Genomic DNA, 8,578 nt, shown 5'->3' with positions numbered 1-8,578 from the left:
CGGTCTGTTTTACTACGATTCACATTTCCCATGAAAAGAAAAAACCTATTCTTGTTCATCTATCCTTCTGTCTCTTTGTTGTGCCATTCCTCTAGTATTCCTATTAGAAGTTTATGAATGACTTGCCAGGAATCTGCATGATAAAGGGTTTAATCTGGGTGTTGCCTGTTGGGGGGGACCCTGCACAGTCTGAACACTGGCAGCTCGGAATGGATAGGCTCAGACTGTACAGGGACAGCCCCCCCACCTTAAACTGGTAACGCCCAGCTGGACCTTAATTGCGTACTGCTAGCAATTCATTCATAACCTCTAGCAGGAATTACAGTCATAAGAACAGATGTTCCCTTAATGCAAGCAGTTACAAAAACAGACGTGTCAGGAGAGATGATGGGCCTTAAAGGGGCTGTACCAGAATCTACAGAATAGGTGAAAGGTGGCCTGACCACTGGGACCCTCACTAATCACAAGAACAGGAGTCCTGACTCTCCCATTTGAATGGCGTGGTGGTTGAGCATGCTGCTGAGATTTCTATACTTTCATATAACCCCCGTCCCTCCATTGCAACCCCCTTCTGGCGGCCATGTTCCTCTCTGTGGCAGCAGTGGTGTACAGAATGTGTTATTACGTGTACAGTATCTGCATTGTGTCTTATTGTAGCTGCAAGAAGCCTTCAAGCGCGGGGATCTGAAGCCTGGGCTGAATCTAGTGCTGGACGAGAAGAGGAAGCTTCCGAACGATGTGGTGAGTGCGGCTGCAGGTGACGTCCGCACAGGACTCGGACCCTGCAGATTTGTTGCCTTGGATTTGCACGCAGTAAATCTGTAACGCTTTACAGCAGCCACAAGGTGGACGAGATTTTGATAAATGCAATCTGCAGAGTAAACGGAGCCGCAGGGCGGAGATTAAGGCGGTGTCCATTCACTCCGCGGTCTGTGCGTAGCTCAGCTCCTCCTGTTTCCTTCATTTATCTCTGAGGCTGTGAAGAATATGTATTCGGAGAGTCTTCATGTTAATAACACCGATTTTCTGATTCAGAAACGGACTAAATCAAAGTCTTAAAGATCTGAAGAAAGACCTGCCCCTGGGTGGAGCGTCTGGATGTGACAACGGCCCCCGTACCAGACCCAGCGGTGCAGAACGGTGGCGGGAGGCTCAGGGTGCGGATGTGGATGCTGAGGATGATTTCAAAAGAGAGATGTGCTTGTGAGTGATTCTGTGCTGCCAGCAATGGGGACACGGCGTGTAATACATCAGGATCAGAAATGTATGTACACATTGACTGCACCAGCGGAATAGTGAGTGCAGCTCTGGAGTATAATACAGGATCAGTACAGGATAAGTAATGTATGTACATAGTGATGCACCAGCAGAATAGTGAGTGCAGCTCTGGAGGTATAATACAGGATGTAACTCAGGATCAGTACAGGATAAGTAATGTATGTACACAGTGACTGCACCAGCAGAATAGTGAGTGCAGCTCTGGAGTATAATACAGGATGTAACTCAGGATCAGTTGAGGATAAGTAATGTATGTACACAGTGACTCCACTAGCAGAATAGTGAGTGCAGCTCTGGAGTATAATGCAGGATGTAACTCAGGATCAGGACAGGATAAGTAATGTATGTACACAGTGACTGCACCAGCAGAATAGTGAGTGCAGCTCTGGAGTAATAATACAGGATGTAAACTCGGGATCAGTACAGATAAGTAATGTAATGTACACAGTGACTGCACAAGCAGAATAGTTAGTGCAGCTCTGGAGTATAATACAGGATGTAACTCGGGATCAGTACAGGATAAGTAATGTATGTACACAGTGACTCCACCAGCAGAATAGTGAGTGCAGCTCTGGAGTATATTACAGGATGTAACTCAGGATCAGTACAGGATAAGTAATGTATGTACACAGTGACTGCACCAGCAGAATAGTGAGTGCAGCTCTGGGGTATAATACAGGATGTAACTCAGGATCAGTACAGGATAAGTAATGTATGTACACAGTGACTGCACCAGCAGAATAGTGAGTGCAGCTCTGGAGTATAATACAGGATGTAACTCAGGATCAGTACAGGATAAGTAATGTATGTACACAGTGACTGCACCAGCAGAATAGTGAGTGCAGCTCTGGAGTATAATACAGGATGTAACTCAGGATCAGTACAGGATAAGTAATGTATGTACACAGTGACTGCACAAGCAGAATAGTGAGTGCAGCTCTGGAGTATGTTTATGTAAATTCTATTTGATGCACAGTCTGTTAATGGGGGGCTCACCATGACGCATTATATCTTTGTCATTTCTTCATATCTCTTCTGTTCTCCTCAGTTATCGTCAAGCACAGGCCGCGGTGCTCCTCGCTTTGCCACGTCTTAATAAATTGAAAGTCTTCACTAATCGTCCTGAAGATTATTTTGCAGAGATGGCGAAAACTGATCAACACATGCAGAAGGTTGGTGGATCCCCCTGAGTGCAAGCAGTTTCTCTTCTTGCATTTGGGCGCTGTGCAGCGTTTTTTGACTTGTAAATAAAGCCTACTTGTAAAAAGGAAAGGTCCGTAAACTACTTCAAGTCTTCACCATTTCCAGTATATTTGTTTGCTGTCGGCGAATAGAAAGTTAATAATTTACTTTCAGAGAATGAGACCACAGGTGCAGGGCTCGGTACAGCTGTCAGAGCTCCTATGTGACGCACCGTGCAGCAGTGACCAGGACGTATTCTTTAGAATTAAATAATGTGGGTTCCGATTCACTGACAGCAATAACAGAGCTTGAAAAGGAGAGGTGTTCGATTGTAAAACTTATAATGGCTAAGCCCTATTTGCTGAAACTGAAAAACACCCATAACTAAAAGTGTGATTCCTAGATTCATGACAGGTGACATATTTAGAGGGAGCGAACACTCAGTGTTGTCATGGATACATGAGATTCCCCTTTATTCTAGAAATCAGTGGAGATCAGACGTCTGTAACTGGTCCCTGTTGTCAGCCACTGCTTTTTTTACAACTCTTCTGCACTGTCATATGCTGCATACTTTTGGTGACTTCCCCTTTAAGACTGGCGCTTACCATGAGATCTAGATTTAGTCTGATGATTTATTTCCTTGGGTTTTTAGGTCCGAAAGAAACTTCAAGCCAAACAGATCTCAATGGAAAAATCGGAAAAAGCCAAACAGCTGCGAGCTCTGCGGAAGTACGGGAAAAAGGTGAGCTCCGGCGCCAGGTGTGGTACCGACGCTGGGATGTCCTCCCCACCCGTCCTGTCGCTCACACATCACTTCTTTGTTCTTTTTCTATTTAGGTGCAAGTGGAAGTTTTACAGAAGAGGCAGAAAGAGAAATCCCACATGATGAACCAGGTCAAGAAGTATCAGAAAGGTAAAGATCAGCGAGGACCCCAGAGGCGCAGTCCGAATATACATCTGTTATACTGCTGCTCCTCTTCTTAAAGGGTCACTGAACCTTTAAAACATTTCATATGTCATAGTGACATATCAAAGGTTTTCATCAGTGGGGGTCTGAGTGCTGAGATCCCCACCAATCTCTAGAAGGAGGAGACAGAAGAGCTCACAGCGCGCTCTTTCCTCGCTTCAGGAGTCTGTCTAAATTCTGTCACCTGCGGTGAGGAGCGCGCACTATGTAAACGCTTCTCTCTCCTCAATGTTGCGATTAGTGGGGGTTTCAGCACTCGGTACCTATTGAGTTTTATCTCAATAGATCCAATATTCAGTGCAGGATAATTTCCTAATGTATTTTCCTTGGGGTTGGCACTGGTTTGTTCAGACGCACAGCTCTAGATCTCCTGTGTAGAACTGAAATTACATAATAACTCTGCCTGCTGTCCCCATTAGAGGGACCACAATAAATAAGAAAAGGGAAAAAGATGGGTGCTAAGTCCTAGGGCACAAGCTGAAAAAGACAGAAAATAAAATGGACAGCACTCCAAAGGCCATAAAACAGTAAAAAGTTTATTCACCCATGTGGAACGATGGAGCAGCGACGTTTCTGCTCATCCATAGAGCCTTTGTCAAGCGTGAACCAAAACGTCGCTGCTGTATCGTTCCACATGGGTGAATAAACTTTTTACTGTTTTATAGCCTTTGGAGTGCTGTCCATTTTTCTAATATATATATATATATATATATATATATATATATATATATATTAGCCACCACTAGAGGGAGCTCAGGAGATTACTGCATACAGATATATACAGCTACCACTAGGGGGAGCTCAGGGAGATTACTGCATACAGATATATACAACAACCACTAGAGGGAGCTCCAGGAGATTACTACATACAGAATATATACAGCCACCATTAGAAAGAGCTCAGGAGATTGCACTAGAGGAAGCTGATGAGCTTATTGCATACAGTTTTTAAATGGGTCATCTGTCCACAGGATTGATGAGGGTTTGACTGATAAAACCCCCACCAATCCCAAGAACAGGAGTTATCTGCTGCTTCTCAGCATCTGTATGTAGTGAGCTCCCTCTAGTGGTGTCTGTATAATCTGTATGTAGTGAGCTCCCTCTAGGTGGTGGCTGTATAATCTGTATTAGTGAGGCTCCCCCTAGTGGTGGCTGGCATAATCTGTATGTAGTGAGCTCCCCCCTAGTGGTGGCTGTATAATCTGTATGTAGTGAGCTCCCCTAGTGGTGGCTGTATAATCTGTATGTAGTGAGCCCCTCTAGTGGTGGCTGTATAATCTGTATGTAGTGAGGCTCCCTCTAGTGGTGGCTGTATAATCTGTATGCAGTGAGCTCCCTCTAGTGGTGGCTGTATAATCTGTATGTAGTGAGCTCCTCCTAGTGGTGGCTGTAAAATCTGTAATGCAGTGAGCTCCCCCCTAGTGGTGACTGTATAAAGCGATGAACACTGAATGGAATATATCTACTTACTCGTCTGCCTTTTTTCCCCCATTCTCAAGGTCTGTCTGATAAGCTGGATTTTTCTAGAGGGCGATCAATCTCAACAGAAATCTGGTGGGAGTAAACCCCAAGTCTAAGAAAGGGTAAGTGTGCAAGACTGGCCAGAAATGTCTGCACGTTTTAGTAATATCTATTACGCTGGGAGTTGTAGTCTCACAACAGCCTACAAGCCGCAGGCTGTAAGCCAGTGGAGGATTGAGCTCTTACTGTGTGGGATTCATACGTTTAGCAGAAATGTCTTAATTTTCTCTATCTAAAGACCAAACGCCAAAAGACAATACAAAAGACCAGAAATTTGGATTCGGTGGGAAGAAAAAGGGGTCAAAAAGAACACAAAGGAAAGTTTTAATGATGTGTCTGGGTTCCGAGCACGTGTGGCACATGGAAAAGGTCCCCACAGACCCGGGAAGAAGGGAGGCAAGAACGCAAATGTAAGTAGAGGATATACGAGCAAATTATATATATATATATATATCACACACATAGACATCCAGTATTATACTCCAGAGCTGCACTTACTATTCTGCTGGTGCAGTCACTGTGTACAATACATTACTTATCATGTACTGATCCTGGAGTTACATCCTGTATTATACTCCAGAGCTGCACTCACTATTCTGCTGGTGGAGTCACTGTGTACATACATTACTTATCCTGTACTGATCCTGAGTTACATCCGTATTATACTCCAGAGCTGCACTCACTATTCTGCTGGTGGGAGTCACTGTGTACATACATTACTTATCCTGTACTGATCCTGAGTTACATCTGTATTATTACTCCCAGAGCTGCACTCACTATTCTGCTGGTGCAGTCACTGTGTACATACATTACTTATCCTGTACTGATCCTGTGTTACATCCTGTATTATACTCCAGAGCTGCACTCACTAGTCTGCTGGTGGAGTCACTGTGTACATACATTACTTATCCTGTACTGATCCTGAGTTACATCCTGTATTATACTCCAGAGCTGCACTCACTATTCTGCTGGTGGAGTCACTGTGTACATACATTACTTATCCTGTACTGATCCTGAGTTACATCCTGTATTATACTGCAGAGCTGCACTCACTATTCTGCTGGTGCAGTCACTGTGTACATACATTACTTATCCTGTACTGATCCTGAGTTACATCCTGTATTATACTCCAGAGCTGCACTCACTATTCTGCTGGTGCAGTCACTCTGTACATACATTACTTATCATGTACTGATCCTGAGTTACATCCTGTATTATACTCCAGAGCTGTACTCATTATGTTTTAGTTACATGAGACCCACTCGCATGTGTTGAGACTCAAAACACTCACTTTTTCAATTGGTCACTAGGACCATTAGTAGTCTCTAAGTTAACACGTGCTTCAGGATAACTAATATTAAAATATAACTTATTTCTTCCTATAAAACATTGACTAGAACTCACACTTTTAAAACTATCAGTGGTGCCTGCACTGTTGCATATATAAATATATTAGTTGGTATATATGCTCTCAACCACTGGAGGGCTCCCTGACTGTTTGCCTGTTAGTTTACACTGTGACACTGTAACATTTATCACAGTCAGTTGTTGCGCTCTGTTGATTCCACAGGGCGCTACTTTTAAATATTGAGCGTCCTCCTAGTGTATGGAGTATGTCGGTCACTGCATGTGTTCATGTCTTCATGCTCCGCGCTGCACACACTGGCTAATATCACATCTCACACTCTGCCCCCCGACATGCTTCGCCAAGCACTTGGCGTCTTCAGGGGTATGGGCAGTCTCAACAGAGCGCAACAACTGACTGTGATAATTGTTACAGTGTCACAGTGTAAACTAACAGGCAAACAGTCAGGGAGCCCTCCAGTGGTTGAGAGCATATATACCAACTAATATATTTATATATGCAACAGTGCAGGCACCACTGATAGTTTTAAAAGTGTGAGTTCTAGTCAATGTTTTATAGGAAGAAATAAGTTATATTTTAATATTAGTTATCCTGAAGCACGTGTTAACTTAGAGACTACTAATGGTCCTAGTGACCAATTGAAAAAGTGAGTACTCATTATGTAACCCTTTGTTTGCTGTGCTGCTTTACTGTAATTGTTTTTAATTCTTTCTCCAGAAGAGACCGGGTAAGCGGGTGCGGCAGAAGATAAAGAATAAGGGAAGATAAGTGGCGAATCGGGCAGTGTTTGGCGGTGACCTCCGGGCTGTATATTATCAGAGACTTTGTGAATGGAGCATTATTTCCCTGCGGGGCTGCGCTCTCTCATGGTTTTGTATGGAATAAGTTTTATGATTAAATGAGACGGGTGGAACCACAGCGGCTTTAGAGTGAAGATGACTCAGGCTGGAACAGTAAGGGCCCCAAGTGGCTGAGGGCCAAGCCCAGAGCTGAAGGGCTGGTGCAGGTCTCCATATAATTCTAGTGATTGGTTATTATTTAACCTATAAAAAAAAATATGGAAACCTCATGACGCGTGATCTGCTTTGTGTTGAGCTTCAGCTTTGTTTTCCCATGATTTGTTTTTCCTTCATGCTTTATACTGCAGCTTTACATTATCCTCGGAAACTTATATCTGGGGTCAGTAGCCTCTTTGGTTCTCCTTTTTTTTTATTTTTTTTTACCAGTCTTGGGGGCTAATCAATTTAAGTTTTATTTCCATAATGTAAACATTGGGGAAGAAACTGGTGTAAAGGAAAATTGGCTTAGTTGCCCCTAGCAACCAATCCGATCCCACCTTACATTTTACAAAGGAGTTCTGAAAAATACAAGGTGGAATCTGGTTGCTATGGGCAATTAAGGCAGTTTTGATAAATTTCCTCCTAGTAGTCAGTTTGTTCAGTCCTCGAGGTGCTCCTTAACCCCTTAAAGATCGGGCCTATTTTTTTTTTTTTCCTCCCCACGCTCCAACAGCCATAACTTTATATTTCCGTTCACATACCCATATGAGGGCTTCGTTTTTGTGGGACGAGATGCATTTTTTAATGCCACCATTACATTTACCTTGTCTTGTATTGGAAAACTGGGGCAAAAATTATTTGTGGGGTAAAGTTGAAAAATAATAATAATAAAACACAATTCCAACAAGGATTTTGGGGTTTTGACGTCACGGCGTTCATTGTGCGTTAAAAATGATGTCCTTATTCTGCAGCCCAATACGAAGATGCCAAACCTGTATCGTTTTTATTTAATTACTTTAAAAAAAAAAATTTCTGACAGCTATACATTTTTAATATCTCGGTCTACAGAGCTGTATGAGGGATTTTTTTATTTTTTGTAACGAACTGTAGTTTTTACTGGTACCGGATTTGTGGTGTGCACAACACTATTCAAGGGACAAGATAATTAAAAATGGCGAATCATGTTTTTCATTTTTTGTTATGCTGTTCCGCACAGGAAAAAATAAATATATAAAAAATAAAATAAATAAATATATATTTTTATAAGTTCAGACATTTTAGGACATGGTGATACCTAATTATTAATATTTTTTTATGTAAAATTAGGGTGCTTTAAAGTTTTTTTTTTTTTTTTTAAACTTTTTATTTGATAACCGTTCGCCCCCTTAAGGGCTAGAGCCCGGGATCTTTTGATCCCTTGTCCTATTCACCCTAAAAGAGATCTATTAGGGTGAATAGGATTATGACGCACTCCCTGCTGAGCTG

Source organism: Bufo bufo, chromosome 9, assembly GCF_905171765.1.
Source record: "Bufo bufo chromosome 9, aBufBuf1.1, whole genome shotgun sequence".
Taxonomy (NCBI): domain Eukaryota; kingdom Metazoa; phylum Chordata; class Amphibia; order Anura; family Bufonidae; genus Bufo; species Bufo bufo.
Note: the sequence above shows the minus strand (reverse complement) of the source record.